Genomic DNA, 17,085 nt, shown 5'->3' on the forward strand with positions numbered 1-17,085 from the left:
AATAGAAAAAAACTTCCCTAACCTAAAGAAAGAGATGCCCATAAACATACAAGAAGCCCACAGAACTCCAAATAGATTGGACCAGAAAAGAAATTCCTCCTGTCAAATAATAGTCAAAACATCAAATGCACAAAACAAAGAAAGAATATTAAAAGCAGTAAGGGGAAAAGGTCAAGTAACTTATAAAGACAGACCTATCAGAATTACACCAGACTTCTCACCAGAGACTATGAAAGCCAGAAGATCCTGGACTGATGTCATACAGACCCTAAGAGAACACAAATGCCAGCCCAGGCTACTATATCCAGCCAAATTCTCAATTAACATAGATGGAGAAACCAAGATATTCCATGACAAGGTCAAATTTACACAATATCTCTCTACAAATTCAGCCCTACAAAGGGTAATAGATGGAAAACTCCCACAAGGAGGGAAAATACACCCCAGAAAAAGCAAGAAAGTAATCTTCCTGCAACAAAACCAAAAGAAGATAGCCACACAAACATAATTCAACCTCTAACAACAGAAATAAGAGGAAACAATGACTATTCCTTAACATCTCTTAATGTCAATGAACTCAATTCCCCAATAAAAAGACATAGACTAACAACAGACTGGATACTTAAACAGGACCCAGTATTTTTGCTGCATACAGGAAACACATCTCAGTGACAAAGACAGACAATATCTAAGAGTAAAAGGCAGGGGGGAAAATGTCAAAGCAAATGGTCCCAAGAAACAAGCTGGAGTAGTCATTCTAATATCAAATAAAATTGACTTTCAACCAAAAGTTATCAAAAAAGATAAGGAAGGACACTTCAGAGTCGTCAAAAAAAAAAATCCACCAAGATAAACTCTCAATTCTGAGTATCTATGCTCCAAATGTCACATAATCGGTCACAAAACAGTCCTCAACAGATATAAGAAGATTGAAATAATCCCACTCATTCTATCAGATCACCATGGATTAAGGCTGGTCTTCAATACCAACAAAAACAACAGAAAGCCTACTTACACATGGAGGCTGAACAATGCTCTACTCAATAATAACTTAGTCAAGAAAGAAATAAGAAAGAAATTAAAGACGTTTTGGAATTTAATGAAAATGAAGGCACAACATACCCAAACTTATGGGACACAATGAAGGCAGTACTAAGAGGAAAACCCATAGCTCTGAGTGCCTCCAAAAAGAAACTGGAGAGACCATACATTAGCAGCTTGACAGCACACCTAAAAGCTCTAGAACAAAAAGAAGCAAATAGGAGTAGAAGGCAGAAAACAATCAAACTCAGGGCTGAAATCAACCAAGTAGAAACAAAAAAGAACTATACAAAGAAAAAAAAAAAAAACAAACAAAACAAAACCAGGAGCTGGTTCTTTGAGAAAATCAACAAGATAGATAAACCCTTAGCCAGACTAATCAGAGGGCAGAAAGACAGTATCAAAATTAACAAAATCAGAAATGGAAAGGGATACATAACAATAGAAACTGAGGAAATTCAAACAATTATCAGATCCTACTACAAAAGAACTGGAAAATCTAGAGGAAATGGACAATTTTCTAGACAGATACCAGGTAACAAAGTTAAATCAGGATTAGATAAACCATCTAAACAGTTTCATAACCCCTAAAGAAATAGAACCAGTCACTAAAAGTTTCCCAACCAAAACAGGCCCAGGGCTAGCTGGGTTTAGTGCAGAATTCTATCAGATCTTCAAAGAAGACATATTACCAATATTCTTCAAACTTTTCCACAAAATAGAAACATAAGGAACACTACCCAATTTTAACAGGGGTTTAACTGACACATACATATGCATTTGTGAAGACTGTAGATTTTATACTCATGACTTATCTTTTTACAATTAGAAAGTTTATGATATATCTCCGTGATAGAACGTTTATCTAGTATACACAAGCCTCTGTGTTCAATCACCAGTACTTATGGATATACAATTAAAATATAATTCACAGGGGGCAGATGGAGGGAGGAATCTGGGTGGGAGAGGGTACAGGGAGGGGGGAAAGGGGAACAGGATCAGGTATTGGGGCAAAGAAACAGGAGTGAAGCCTTGAGGGGCAGCAGAAAGAATGGAAATTGGCAACCTTGGGATGTAGGAGGTGAGGGAACCCTCTAGAATGTACCAGAGACCTGAGAGGTGAGAGACTCTCAAGACTCAAAGTGAGGCACCTTAGATGGAAAGCCCAACAACAGGGAGAGGGAACTTGTAGAGTCCACCTCCAGTAGTAGAAAGACAGGACATTAAGTGGAGGGATGGTGTTGCCATCCCACAGTCAAAAACTCTGACCCATAATTGTCCCTGTCTACTGTAGGAGCAAAACTGGAGAAGAGACTAAGTAAAAGGAGGTCCAGTGACAGGCCCAAATCGGGATCCATCTCAAGGGGAGGCTCCAAGGCCTGACACTACTACTGATGCTGTGCTGTGCTTACAGACAGGAGCCTAGCATGGCTGCCCTCTGAGAGGCCCAGCAAGCAGCTGGAAGAGTCAGATGCAGATACTTCCACCCAGCCAATGACAGAAGCCGGGGACCCCTGAGGTTGAATTAGGGAAAGGCTAGAAGAAGCTGAAGAGGAGCGTGACCCCATAAGAAGACTGGCAGTCTCAACTAATCTGGACTCCCCCCCAAGATCTTTCAGACACTGAGCCACCAACCAGGCAGCATACACCAGCTGATATGAGGCCCCCAACACATACTGTCAGATCTGGCCTCCATGAGATAACATGTACCTAATCCTGGAGAGACTTGAGGCCCCAGGGAGTAGGGAGGAGGTCTGATGGGGTGGGTGTGGGGCAGGGACATCCTCTTAGAGATGGGAGAGGAGGAATGAGATGAGGTAGACCAGGAGGGGAATAGCACCACCGGACTGTAAAAAAAAAAAAAGATTAAAGAATAAAATAAAATTTCTATGTTCTCTCAATAAATATTATTAAAGGCTTAGAAGTCAGTACTAAGTTGTGCCACTAACAAATGTGGCCAACTTAAGTCTTTCAGAAATCAGCTTTGCTTAGAATATGTCCACTGTATTGGTTACTTGCCTTGTTTCTAATACAAAATACCTAAAAAGTTGCAATTTAAGGACAAATAGGTGGATCCAGCCCTACTGCATACACAGTCAGGAAGTAAGACTGTGGACATGAAATGCAGTTAGGCTACAAAATCTCAAGGCCTGCTCTGAGTAGCCCACTTCTTGTAAAGTTCTACTTCCTCAAACTCCAACAACCTTCACAAATAGTGCTACCAGCAAGGAACAAAGTGTTCAAGCACATAAGCCTATGAGAGACACTTTTACATTCAAACCACACGCCTATTTAAAGAGTTAAAAAAAAATTAAGCAATTTTTAGGAGATGAAGACACGACACAGCAGTTAAAAGTACTGGCTTCCTTTCAAAATACCCAGAATCTGGATGCCAGCGCTCACAAAGCAGCTCAGTCATCTCCAGTTCCAGGGTATCTTATGTTCTCTTGGGCACTGAATATACGCAAACATACACACGTAAAGTAACATGAATAAATCTAACTTTTAAAGTTGCATTCATCTTTTCCCACCTTCTATCAGTGAGTGTATAGTGTGTATGCATAAGAAATAAGAGACAAACCCTTAACACAGAACATTTAGTCCAGAAAGGAGTATAGGACACCACATTTTAGAGAAGTAGCTTCTGTGTACTGTTAGGGTCAGCATGCACTGTAAGACATTTATGCACACACAGTCCGTGCCCATTTGTTCTGACATCAAAGAACAGGAGTGTGGGCAAGCACGAGCCTGAAATGGTTTGCTTCAGACCACAATGGAAAATCAGCACATTTATGACTTTAATAATACTATAATGGAGCTAATTCATTCTCCTTAGAAGCCTGCTTCATCCTCACATTCCTTCTGCTTTCCCTGAAAATCTACTCCTCAAACAAGATGAATCCATCTCTCCTCAAAAAGGCCCTAGTTGTTTCTATTTCTCTTAACAACACATAGAAAATCACTAATAGGCCTAAGTCAGAAGCAACTCCTAGTAGAAGTTTAGCCTAGGCAAGTAAGTGACTTGCTGCTTCTTCACATGTAAACTACGAGTGAACTGGAATTACAGGATTTGACTTCAAGAGTTTATCATAAGGGTAGGGGTTGGCTTCATGAATAAACTAGAGGCAAAACCCTGATGGGACTATTTTCTTTTTTCCCCTAATGAACCAAACAGTACCAAAACCAGTTAATCTGTATCCAATATTTTACAAATATACTTCCACTGATAAAAGTAAAGAGCTATTTCAATACTTGCAGTTTATGCTGAAATACATTTCTTTTATGATTAAAAATAATACTATTAACTCACTGTGGCCACTAGCAGAAAGAATAAACAAAATTTTGTTTTCCTTTGTTCCAACACTAAAAATATTAAGTTTCTCAATATTTTAATTTCACATTCATTTCTGCATATCCTCTTAAGAAATTCTCTTTACATCTTATTCTTTGGTTGTGGGAAAGCGAATAGCAGTTAAACCTAACCCTGCCCTATCCCAGTTAAAATAATTAATTCTGGCCCACTCCAATGTTTCACTTGATTAGGGGCCATCTAAATGGTTGTCTCTGTAACTATTGAAAATCTCTTGAATACAAAGATAGAAACATTAAAAAGAGAAATTGGTAAATCAGGATTATTCATTCCATTGTGAAAACTCTAGGCAAGAATAGACAATCAGTATTACTTTATCCAAATAGAACACAAAGGAGGAAGAGAAGAAAGACAGCCCCAAAAAACTTCAAATGCTCTAACTTCCATTAATGGGGGAGTGTAACACTACTTTATCAAATTTCTGTTCCCTACCAGTTATCTGCATTTGGAACTTCACTAATCACAAGCCCGTTTAAGTCACAGGAATCAACCCCTGATCCAAAGTTCTAATTCTCTCTGAAAACAGGAGTAGACTCAAAAAGACAAACAGCATTCTAACAACAATATTTTAGCCAAAATCACAAATAAAAGAAAGTGATGGAAATCGGGATCACTACTCAAATAACAGAACTAATCAGTTATACTTTAGAATGAAATCTTCAAGGTTTATGAATTAGAGAAACAAAGAAGAGTTAATGAAAAAGAAAAAGAACAAAGTTTGTCTCAGCTGATGCTAGAACACATTACTAGCTGGGGCATAGGTGTTGGTAATTTTCTGTAACCACTCACTAAGCATCTTTAAAGGAAATGTCTAAGGCAATGCGAATGAACCAAAACAATTTTCTCTAAAATATATCATCAAGGTTGAGATATCGTTTTTAACATTCAGCTGTGGCCTCTGTGTACAACGGCATGGAACAGCCAGGTAAAATGAAGCCTACTCATGCAAGAGTGGCAAGTGCTAGGGAAGTAGACAATCATTTTCTGGTTGGATTTGACACTACAGAAGGCAATTCACCTGTAATACTGTAAACCTAGTCAAATGCCCACAGCGGTTGAAGGTCTTAGGGCAGCCACTGCTATTGTTTTGCTAAAGGGACATGATATAACATCAAATTGCTTTTGAAATGGCTATGTTTGTGCCCACAGATTAGTGCAGCTGTCAATTTTCATCAAAGAAGCCTTATTTTCTAATTGTCCGTGATAACTAGACTCATAACTGGTTTCAAAGAACTAAAATAAATGAATGTTGGAGCTTCAGCCATCAATGGGACATCTACATCACCCATCACCCCCCACCCTAAGGCTCACAGACACCGTGATTTTCATAAACAAGACTAATCCTGCCAATACCCAATTCTGGAACAGGGAGAGGGTTCAGAGAGTCTGACCACTCCCAGCTAATTCTTTTGGTAAATGCTTGGGGGTACAGAAAAAGGTTTTCTTTTTTCTTTTTTTTTCAATGTAATTCTAAGTATGGCATTTGGAAAATCTATCAATTATTAAGTTCAAAAGTACCTCTGAACATGTAGTCATCAGGTCAGAAGTACAGTCTTTAAGTGTGAGTCCTTTAACTTATACTATTTATACTGATTCTAAGTAATTGAGCTCAAATTGGAGGATTTTACCCTTACCTTTCAATGTTCTACACTAACTTGAGTATCAGTCCCACAATGAATTCTAGGATACCTACTTGATGTCAAACAATTAGCACTTTAAATAAGGTCTTCTCGTTTGTAAGACTGCCTGTGTATTATCATCACAGTGCTGAGTAGTTGCAACAAATGCCAAGAAGCGCACAGGTCTATAAAGTCTGTTTCTTTACAGAGAGTTTGCTGCTTACAGATCTAAAGTCTTTCTCCTATTCTGTATACTTTTGTCCTACATGTCTAGCCAGCTGTCTAGTATATTTACATATTTGCATATGTGTTGATACAGAAGCATTTGCCTATTTCCCCTAGTATACGTTGTCTACTAGATTTCAGTGCACAGACTTCCTCTTGCCCACAGCTCAATCTTAACTCCTCCATGCAGCAGTGCTAGAGAGGTGAGGCCCCTTGAGAAGGTTTTGATTCACAAAAATGGAGCCCTCTGGAATGTGTTAAATAGTGCCTTTCTCTCTTCAAGTGAATTTATCTCTCATGGAATGCATCAATGATCATTGTTGTAAGCAGTTTTTTTTTTTTTTTATCTTTTACATACACCCTTTGCACAAGTAGAAAAAGCATGAGACCCTCACCAGAAGTCACCCAATCTTGAAGTTTCCAGCCCCTACAACTAACTATAAACCAAAATACACTTCTAATTTGTAAAATAACCACCCACCTCAACTATTTTGTTATAGCAACAACATCAAAACTAGACTCAAGTCACTGCTTAAGATCACAAGCTATATAATAAATTATATGTTTAACACCAACTTACCAACACAGAGCTGACAAAGTTTAATAATCCAAACAAGGTGTTTCTTAAACCACGTTTCTATTCCAGTGCTTTTTACCTTTTCACTGACTATTTTACAAGACCAGGCTATGTTTTAAAAAATGCTACTCAACCCTGCTCTCAGTGGCATCACAGGGATGGGTACTAAGTCATTTGTGAGTCAACAGGTGGAAGAGCAGGGAGGCAATAGCTAAGCTCAAAATTCTGACTGTGAATAACTGAATGATTAGTAGCCTAGCATTCCCAAAAGAAAGCGAGCCTGAGAAAACCACCAGTCCAGCACCAGGCAGGCCTGCATGGGCTCCCAGGACAGGGAGCAATCTAGACAGTTCAAGAACCCCACCTGAGACTGCGGGCCCCAGGGCAGAAATGAAACTGAGACAGATGACCCTCATAAGGGGCCAGACAGGCAGATCGAGGAATGAGCCCAAGACAACCACCAAACTGGCACCATGTATAAAGTAACTTTTATTCTTTAGTAGTAATTGTCATCTGGAGGCTTACTGCTTCTGCCTGCCAACCTAGGTCTAGTCTTAGAAGCTTCTAGCCTCTGAACAATCTTACCTATGCTTGGAATGTTTTCAGCCTCTGAGACTTACTCCTGGATGGTTTCTGAGTTTGGCTGGATGGTTCAAGTCAGCTCTTCTAATTCAAACTCCTCTCCAAACTGATTCAATCTGGCTTCTCTCTCAACCTCTGACTGAATTGTTCTGTTTGGTGTAACTTTAATTTTTTTCAAATCCCATTTTTAATGATGATTTAACCTTCCTTGTAACCCACCACCCACCAGAAGTAGTGGGAAAGAAAAGATGGGGAGAGGAGAAGTTTATGGACCTGTTTAGAAAGGTTCTTTGGAGCAACTCTGTGTTGTCTGGAAATTGGAAGTTCAGATCACAGGTTATCAGGCAGTGGCAGCTAGATCCACTTGCAAACACTTCATGGATACACCAGCAGTCCAGTTCAGTAGAGTAAGGTTAACAACAGTGGTGTCATAACCTAGCAGAGACAGCCAGCCTCAGCCTCGGCTTGAGTTAGCAGGAGAGAACAGGAACATTGGGAGTTTTTAGTTGTGCCTCTCTCAGGGGAGCAAAGAGCAAGGAAATGAAGATCAGTGAAGATGAGAGATGCACAAGCATTACAGCTAGCTGTATCTCTGGCACGCCACAGAGCCCTATTTATAGCCTCCAAACACCACGTGCCATCCACGTGCCCTGCCTCAGCTTGGCTCTTGCCTCAGCACGTGCATCCAATCAGCCCGTGTCCTAGGAAGCGGCTACAAACTGCAGCACACCACCGGAAGATTTTTGGTGCATTTCTCTCTATGGCATCCCCAATGCAGCTTAACTACAGAATGTAAGGCAGACCAATATAAGAGTGTTGTTAGCAAAGAATCTTAGATCACACATTCTTTGACGTGCTTGCTTTAGCAGAACATCCTCTCTCCTGTGTCTGCTTGGCAAATCCTTCATTACTTCACAAGTTGGCCTTAGCCTTTCACACCTGTGTCCACTTTAATGAAACATTTCTTCACGTGTCTGCCCGCAAAACACCATCCAACCGACTTTCCAAAGAACCCTTAAGTTTCCACTTCATCTCTCTCTTTCTGTTTAAGAATTGTCCTTTTCTCTAACATTAACACTCTATACACAATAGAAATAATTTTCAATAAATGGCTTATGTACAATATAGTCAAACAATAGTCTAACAAAACAACCTTAAATTTCTATCAGCTGTTTCATATTGTTACTGTACTATGCCTGCAAAACTCAGAACAGGGTCATGCTGACTATGTTATGAGGTTTCTTAATCTTCAGAAATCCCACAACTATATTCTTCACGTAGGGTCCTTCAAAATAAAGGTCAATATGAACTGTTATGTCTCAAATGGCTTAAGTTAGGGCCGAACACTGAGCCACAATTCCAGCACCTGCATATGAGCCCCTCCTCCTCTTCTTCTTCCTCCTCTTTTTTTTTTTTTTTTTTTTTTTTTTTGCGGTTTTACCCTTTATAAGCTGGCCCTGAGAAATGTCCAGCGCACAGCTTTGAGCTCTGGGCCTGAGCTGTTGCCCTGGTCAATTAGTCTTTAGGTGTGTGTTCAATAAACCATCCCTGTCTGGCTGAGATCAGTGTTCATGTGGTTTGCGGAGTGACTTCTGGACTCCAACACAGACTATGCCTAAGATGACCCCTGATGGCACCCTAAGGCATAAGGAGAGCATGGCACTCTTAGGAGTGCTAAGAAGACTGCCGACACTCAGAGACCTCAGGCACCACTAAGAGAAGCAAGTAAGTGGTGGAGAACTGGAAGAGAAAGAGAAGCAGAAGTACGTGGGCACAATAAAGAGAGGCAGAACTGGACACTCAAGGGTAGTGAGGAACAGCCTGATGTGAGTAGCCAGTGATGCCACCTGGAACCAAGGTGGTGGCCTGGCCTGTGCTGCCACCATGGGTCATGTCTGGGTCCCTGACCTTGCAATAGCAAGGGTCTCTTACTACAAAAATCAGACCAGATGTCCCTGGTCTGGGCTGCCACTTGGAGACATGTCGATGACTGAAGATTGTTCAGAAGCAGCCCCACCCCACATCTGAGCATTCTGGGAGAGCTGGCTCTGGGGGAATGAGATCAGAAGGGCTGACCCCACCTCTAGCCCACTACAGTCCCCTGGAGATCAGGCTCCATACACCGCAGGAGGTGCAGGCCAGTCAGTCCTGAGGATACGGGCATGGGAGAGTTGGCTCTACCATCCATCTAACATGTGGTGCTGTAGATGAGGAAGAGATAGCCTCCTCCCCAATCACTCCCCACCACATGCAGCAGGCAGGAGACATGGTCCCAGGGTCATGAGAGGAGGAGAAAAGGTACCTGTCCCTCATCAACTATAACACTCCAAAGAGCATGCTCTGTATACCTTGCTTGGGCAGAATACTAGAGCTAGCCATAGATGTGGGGCTTGCAGATGAGCAACTCTAAGGGCACGAGTGTGGGAAAGCTGGTCCTACCTTTGTCTACACCACTCCCTCACCCCTTTCCACTTATGGCAGGCATGAGAGCTGGTCATCCATCAACAAGGGAGAGTTGTTCCTGCCCCTCATCCGGGCAGCACAGTAGAGACAGCCATTGGTTTGAGGCTTACCAGTAAGCTAACCCTGAGAGCCTGACTGTGGAGAGCACACCCTGCTATTTGTCTGCTGTGCAGTGGCATCAGTAAGGGATAAATCCCCTTCCCTTCCGTTTGCCCTCACCACCTGCAGCAAGCAGGAGAGCAGGCCCTACCAGGGTCATAAGAGGAGGGGAGTCGGCTCTTACTTCTCCAACTGCAGCACATAGGCAAGCAAGCCCTGCACCTAGCTGGGCTACAGTAGAGCTGCCCCTGGTGGTGAGAGGAGTCAGTGAGCAAGTCCTGAGGATGTGAGCATGGGAGAGCTGGCCCAGCAACTTGTCTATCATGCAGCAGACTGGGTGAGGGAGAGAAGCCCCCTCCATCCACACACCTTGCTACCTATGGCAGGTGGGAAAGCTGGCCCAGGGCCTGCCCTTCACCTGCTACAGCACTCGAGAAAGTGGGCTCTGTACCTCACCTGGGCAGCAGGGTAGAGCTGGCCCTGGTTGCAGGGACTGCTGTTGAGCCAACCCAGAGGGTATGAAAGAGAGAACCAGTGAGTTGAACTGCTCAGATGCCTCTCGGGCTCAGCTCCAGGGCTTTGAATTGGCCCACCCCAACATCTACCCCATCAATGAACTGCTAGTGTGTATAAAGGGGCCAATTCCACAGATCCAAAACTACAGGATCTCCATGACACAAGACTACAACAGGATATTCAGAGGAGTCTCAGTGAAGTCCCAGTATTGACACAGTACCAGAAGCCAGAGTCCTGTACCAGACCAATGACTCACTGCAATGAATATTTGCAAGCAAAGAAGTGTGAACAAAACTGGGACACACTGTGACATACTGCAGTTTCCACAACAATGTTTCACTGTTGGTGGAGGGAGGTTGCAAGGGTGGAGGGCAGATACAAGTAAAGGAGAAGAGAAGTGGAACTGCGATACATGATGTGGGGTACATAAAACCAATGAAAAGTCAAAACAGAACGATTAGTGTATTAAAGTCTGCAAAGACCACAACTCTCACCTAACCCAACTTCATTTCTAGTCAGGCAAAATAAAATGAAGTCTAGAATGCAATGATTACCCAATGAACTAGCAACAGATTAGAATACAGATCCAAATCTATCATATTACTGAGAACAGCAAACTTTTCAAATACTACTAATCAAAAGGAAATACAAATAAAACTAAAGATCTTTTTAAATGCCATCCAAAGAATACTCTAAATGTATGCTCCTTTGAGTGTCATGCAATGAGAAGGCTGCTATAAAGTCACCATACTACCTCCTATATCACAAAAGTCTTGAGAGGTGGACTTGGGTACCCCATTGAGACACAGCATGCTTAATCACACAGATGACTTGAATTCTGACCCAATCTTCCTATCTCCGTTAGGGCAACAAACACCTCATGAGTATTTAAACCTTAGGAGGACCACATTTTGAATAGCACTGCACTATATGTGCATTCTCCACCGAGACTGTTAGAGATAATCTGTATCTCTCATACACAGTTGAGAGAGGAAAGAAGGAAAGATCCTTCTTTTACTGTTTTCAAATGAATGAAAAATATGCACGTATGGAAGACTGAATGGATAGACACACATTTATATTTACATAGTAGATCTACAAAGAGTGAGAGAAATAAAGGCTTAGAGAGGTGTATTATTTGGCTCAAGGGCATAATGCAAAGTAAAGACAGAGCCAGGATTTGAATTCAAATTAGTCAAACCAGGAAGGCCAAACTATTTATAGAAAACCAGGATACAAAAATACTTTGACTCAAAACATATTTACATAGTGATTTATAAATCTAAATACAGAGAGTCAGGTACATCAGTTGCTGGTTTTAAAGGAGCTAATAGCAGCAAATGCAAGATCAAGCCATAAAAGGCATCTGTTTAGTTACAGAGAAGTCAACACAAAAATATCTCCTGTAGGAAAAAAATCTATAGCAGAGTGAAAAGTTTAAAGTCAGATCTAAAGGATAGATTGGGATTTGCTGAGAGACAAAACACTTACAAAAAGATGGTACAAGTAATCTTTATGTGAAAAACCTGAACCCAGAAATGAGTCGGGTTTTGGAAAATTTTTCATTGAATAGTTTTTAGTTTGTTTGTTTGTTTTGTTGTTTGTTATTATTATTTTGTAATATTTACAAAGACTTAGGAGTTGAACATCCTTAATCCAAGAACTACGTATGCTCTTTTAAATAGTGACACATTTCTTTCAAATTTTCAGATTAAAGATGTTCAACCTGTAGTTGAAAGCACCATGTGAATGCAAATTTCCTTCTTTAGAATGCCTTTACTCCACTCAGTCTACTCAACAAAGCTCAATTATTCCTCCCAAGCCAACTTCAAGGAGCTCCTCCATCTTCAAATCTGTCCTCACTCCTCCAAATATAGCGCTCTATGATGATGTTGCAGCACCTAATGCATACCTCCAATCAAGGTCACAAGCAAAGAGAAAAGGCAGAACCAGGAGCTGAATTCTGACTTTGGATTAGTTATCAAAAAGCACTAACATGATTTAGGTTTTTTGTTTGTTTGCTTTTGTTTTTTTGTTTTTTAATGTATATGTTAGTTTCACTAGAATTCAAGGCCAGTCTGGTCTACATAGTAAGATTCAGGACAGCCAAGCCTACGCAGAGAATGATTTGGGGAGGAATAGGGGGACAGGGACACCTAAGAAACTGCTGGCATACTCTACAATGTTAATGGAAGACTAAAGCATGAATAACCAGTTCAAGGGGGCAGGAGGAGACAGTGACCCAAATTACACTAACAGTATCCTACGTCAGATGGGTAAGGACAACCAGCCCTGCTTAGCATTGCTAGTAAGCACTGTGATGCTGCACATCAGTGTTTAGCCTGGGCTTAACTCCTCTTTAGTTCCAGCTTGATCATTCTGGAATCAAGAATTTGCCTATAAATAAGCCCAGTAATCTAAATGCTCTCAATTTCTTCCTTCACAACCTTGCTTCGTTCTGCTTCACCTCATCCAAAATAGAGTTGGCTCAATACAAATAAGAATTTGCAAATTCTCGTCAAAGCAACCCACACCTGCCTAGAAATAACTCCAATTTTGTACTTGTGATTTTCTTTAGGGGATGAAAAGCACTCTCAAATGTGCAGAAACCACCTTTGCTAGGACCAAAGTGAATATGGGGTGGGGGGAGCACGTGGGGGTGTGTGAACAGAACCAAAGAACATGTGTACCCAAGGAGATACAAACATACTCAACCCTAGGAAGTAAGAATTTATGCAGAACCTAAGAGAAACAATTGTCACTAGAGACAGAGGAGGCATATCATACATGTTATATATATCATGTTATTGACCTTGGTGCTTATACACTAAGAGTAGACATTGAATGATTTTGCACCAGAGTATACAAATTCTTAAGGGCTTAAGAAAAAAAATCAAAAAATCAAAATTCCATAGCTAAGTATATTGATCATTGCTTTAGTACCACACCTAGAATTTGAAATATCAACAAATCAAGTTCTAAAGTTCTTTTTTTAATTTAAAAGCAGTATGGAACTGGAGAGTTGGATTAGAGTTAAGAGTGCTTGTCATGCTTGTAGCGGACCCACATTCAACTCCCAGTACCCACAAAGAAGATCACAATCTTCTGTAACTCTACTCTGAAGGGAATTGGTATTATACATCATATATATCTCCATCCTATCCCTAACTCTATAACATATACTTACTATATGAACTATGTTATATATAGTATATATAATATATACATATATCAAGCAGCAAGCATACTAAATGCCGCCCTCTGTATAAAATCTAAAAAGGCAGAGGGGATTAGTTCTTTTATCCTTAGTTTTCTTACCTATAAAACAGTATCAAACTTCAAGGCTAACCTGTAGACAATTTAGCACAGTGGCTCTTAATCTGAGCTTAACAGAGATTTAGTAGCAGTCGCAATAGTCATAGTAGTTCTAGTCATAGTAGTAACAAGAGTATTGCTATCACAAAAGAAAAGAAGTCTCCATTTCTGGGATATTATGCAGTTATTTAAGAAGACAGAATGACGCTGAAGCACTAAAACATTGAAACTATACTCAAGGTTACCACCAGTGGATGATGCCTTTGAGTGCACAGATAAATGCACACAAGAACAAAGATGTGAGGAAGAAAAGAGGACTGAACAGAAGAATGGAAAAGGATGGAGAATTCAGACTGAGACATTTTTAAATGACAGTTACTATAGCAATATAGTATAAGATAATCTAATGCAAAGTAGGTTATTTTTTGACAGCGAAATAAATCTTCCAGATTTATTTCAGAAAAATATTCTGTTTTCCAGGTAAACTTAGAATTTTTTTCTTGTCTTCTGGGTTTTGATAACAGCAAATATACGGACATCTATGAAAATTCATATAAAGCTTTTTACAGTAGCTGAAAAAAAGCAGAGTTTTTTTTTCATTATTTCATTCTGACAGCAGAAAGAATATATGTTGGAAAAGAACTGTCATCTCACTGAACAAAAGCCTTCCTACACTTAATTCTATCAATTGCTTTTCATCAACATTTACAGTTTGCCCACCACAGTATCTGCTGACAATAAAATGCATTTTAATTTGTTGCCATATTGATTTCCATGAATTATTTAGGCAATTTTTACCAGAGCAAGGAGAACAAGCTTTTCCCTTGTGACATGTGGGTTTCAAATTGTGCTATTAAGTCAATGCCATTAGTTAGGATGAGGTTTACAGACCCGTAACAGGAAAACCCAAAATATAAATGGCTTGAACAACATGAAAACATTGCATACATGTGTACAGTCATGTCTGTAGGCATATATAGAAATACAACACTCTAGAATATGTTTCTATTTATAATATTTCATTTATTTTTAAATTCTTAAAAATTTCAGTAATTTCCTCCCCAACCAAATGGTATCCAATAAAAATATAACATGTCCCAAATGCAACTCATAGCTATTTAAATTGTCTATCAAGCTTGTTGAAAGAAAATAAATAAAAGAAAACAAGTTAAACATTTATTTTAAAAATCTAAATTCCCAAAATATCATTTCAACATGAAATTACTGAAATAATCTCATTTTTTGTATCTAGTCTTTAAATTCCTCACAATCAAAGGCTTCTTCATTATGAGGCGCTCTCTCATCTACACCTGCAGCCCAGAGGTCATATGTACCCAGGACAGCTATTAATGTGGCCCAACACAAAATCAGAAGCTTTCTTAAAACATTATATGAGATTTGGGGGGTAATTTTTTTAACTTTGATTGCAGAATTCTTGAGCATGAACTTTGTAGATGACAATGTCATATCACAACGTAAAAAGGTTGGACATGCCTATCTGGGTTAATCTTTGTCAAATAATTTACATATTTCATTGCCTATATCTGTCAATCCTACAGCATTTAGACTCCAAGGCAGAAATTCTAATGTAATCACATATTTACAATTTCTACCAATCCACACAGTAAGTACTCAATAAGTATCTGTGTAATAATAATGATAATAATAATGTGTACATTTTGTAAATATGTGCACATTCATTGCATATAACTGTGCACATGTTTGTACATTTATGTGAATATATATAAACCCAAGGTCTTACTGAAAATGAATACACATACTCACACCCAACAGACTGCTATTAAACTGAAGGAGAGATGAGGGCCACAGCAAAGTAAGCAGGAATATAAGAACTAGATAATCTATACAGTAATCCATCCCAAATAACTAAACCCAACAGGAAAATTATGTAACTGAATAATAACTTACTCATGTATAATATCCACCTGTGTACTTATAATAAAGAAGAGCTTTTATAAGAATTCTGGCCTTTTTTCAAAACAGGATATACTTATGGAGTCTCTCTTTAACAACTAATACCATCTCACAAGCCTTATTACACTTTATTCCCATAAACTTTTATCCTTCTACTTATATAGATATTAGGTTAACACTGTGAAGTATGTAATTCATTATTGTATAGATTCAGGCCCCATTAATTTTTACTCTAAAGTCAAAACCTCTACTGTAGATGTCTATATTCCATATTTCCTAAGTAAATCATTTTCAATTTATTTCAGAGTTCGGTAGCATAATTTTCAATGTATTGTGCTCAGTTGTCATTCTGAATGAAAATCTGTCATGCAGTAACTTAAACACATTAATTTATCTCTCAGAGTGAACATCAGTAATCAGGGTAGGCATAATTTCCAGTATACATACATGTTCTCTTTTAATGAAAAAACTCAGCAAACCTGACTAAAATTTGTTCAACACACCCTCTATGCTTGTATTTATCAGTTCTCTCATCAAGAAAAGAATCTTTACTCATCCTGAGAAACACCAACACTCACAAACAAGAACAAACAGAGGCAGGTATGGCGGGGCACAGCTTTAATCCCAGCGCTCAAGATGCCATGGCAGGAAGAACTATTGTGAGTACAAAGCCAGTCTGGTAACAGAACAACAACAGTGATGACAGACAAGTAACTGAGTGATTGCAATTTGAAGAAAAAAATCTGTCCTTGAAGAGAGGATGAGGGGATAAGGTTTTCTTATAGAAAAAAAAAGTAGTTGACAAAATAGTAATCTCACCAAACCAGCTAAGAAAAAAATTAAACTTATATTACTGTTCTTCAGAAATCAGAAATATCTTTTAAGTTCTCAGTTCATTCCCTCTTTTCTTTGTTCACAAATGTTCAAGGTTCTAGCTCCTACTTCCACAATCAGTGAAGGAGCAGTGCTAACAAAACCAAAACCTTAACTCCAATCCTATGTATTTCAACCAAAACTGTACTCATGAGTAAATACAGCTTCATCATGGCTATGAAGCTATCTCTTCAAACCTGATCTACTATTCTATAAGCTGGCTAACGGTTAGCAAGTGCTTACCATGTACCACGCCTATAATCAGTACAAGGCTCAGCAAGATCGTATTACTTCCTCCAATCAGAACCTGAGATACTCAGTCTGCCCTGATGAGCAGCCTTTAATTGATTTTGATAGGAAAACTTTTCTACTCCAAAGGTAAAGGGTGACTCTATGACAGTTGTGATCTGTGACACATAAGATAGATTTGTCTTTCCAAGCTTCCAGATATAAAGCCTACCAATGGAATT

At 39.5% G+C, this 17,085-nt stretch overlaps 1 protein-coding gene and 1 non-coding gene across 12 annotated transcripts in view; one reads left to right on the forward strand and one right to left on the reverse strand.

The window, feature by feature from the left end:
- Nbea (neurobeachin) overlaps positions 1 to 17,085 on the reverse strand; it is a 576,469-nt gene that overhangs the window by 541,743 nt on the left and 17,641 nt on the right.
- On the forward strand, positions 6,968 to 7,095 carry LOC120101340 (small nucleolar RNA SNORA17). The gene has a single exon (XR_015679507.1). It is a non-coding gene; the product is annotated as a small nucleolar RNA SNORA17 (small nucleolar RNA).

Source organism: Rattus norvegicus, chromosome 2 (genome assembly GCF_021556685.1).
Source record: "Rattus norvegicus strain SHRSP/BbbUtx chromosome 2, alternate assembly SHRSP_T2T, whole genome shotgun sequence".
Taxonomy (NCBI): domain Eukaryota; kingdom Metazoa; phylum Chordata; class Mammalia; order Rodentia; family Muridae; genus Rattus; species Rattus norvegicus.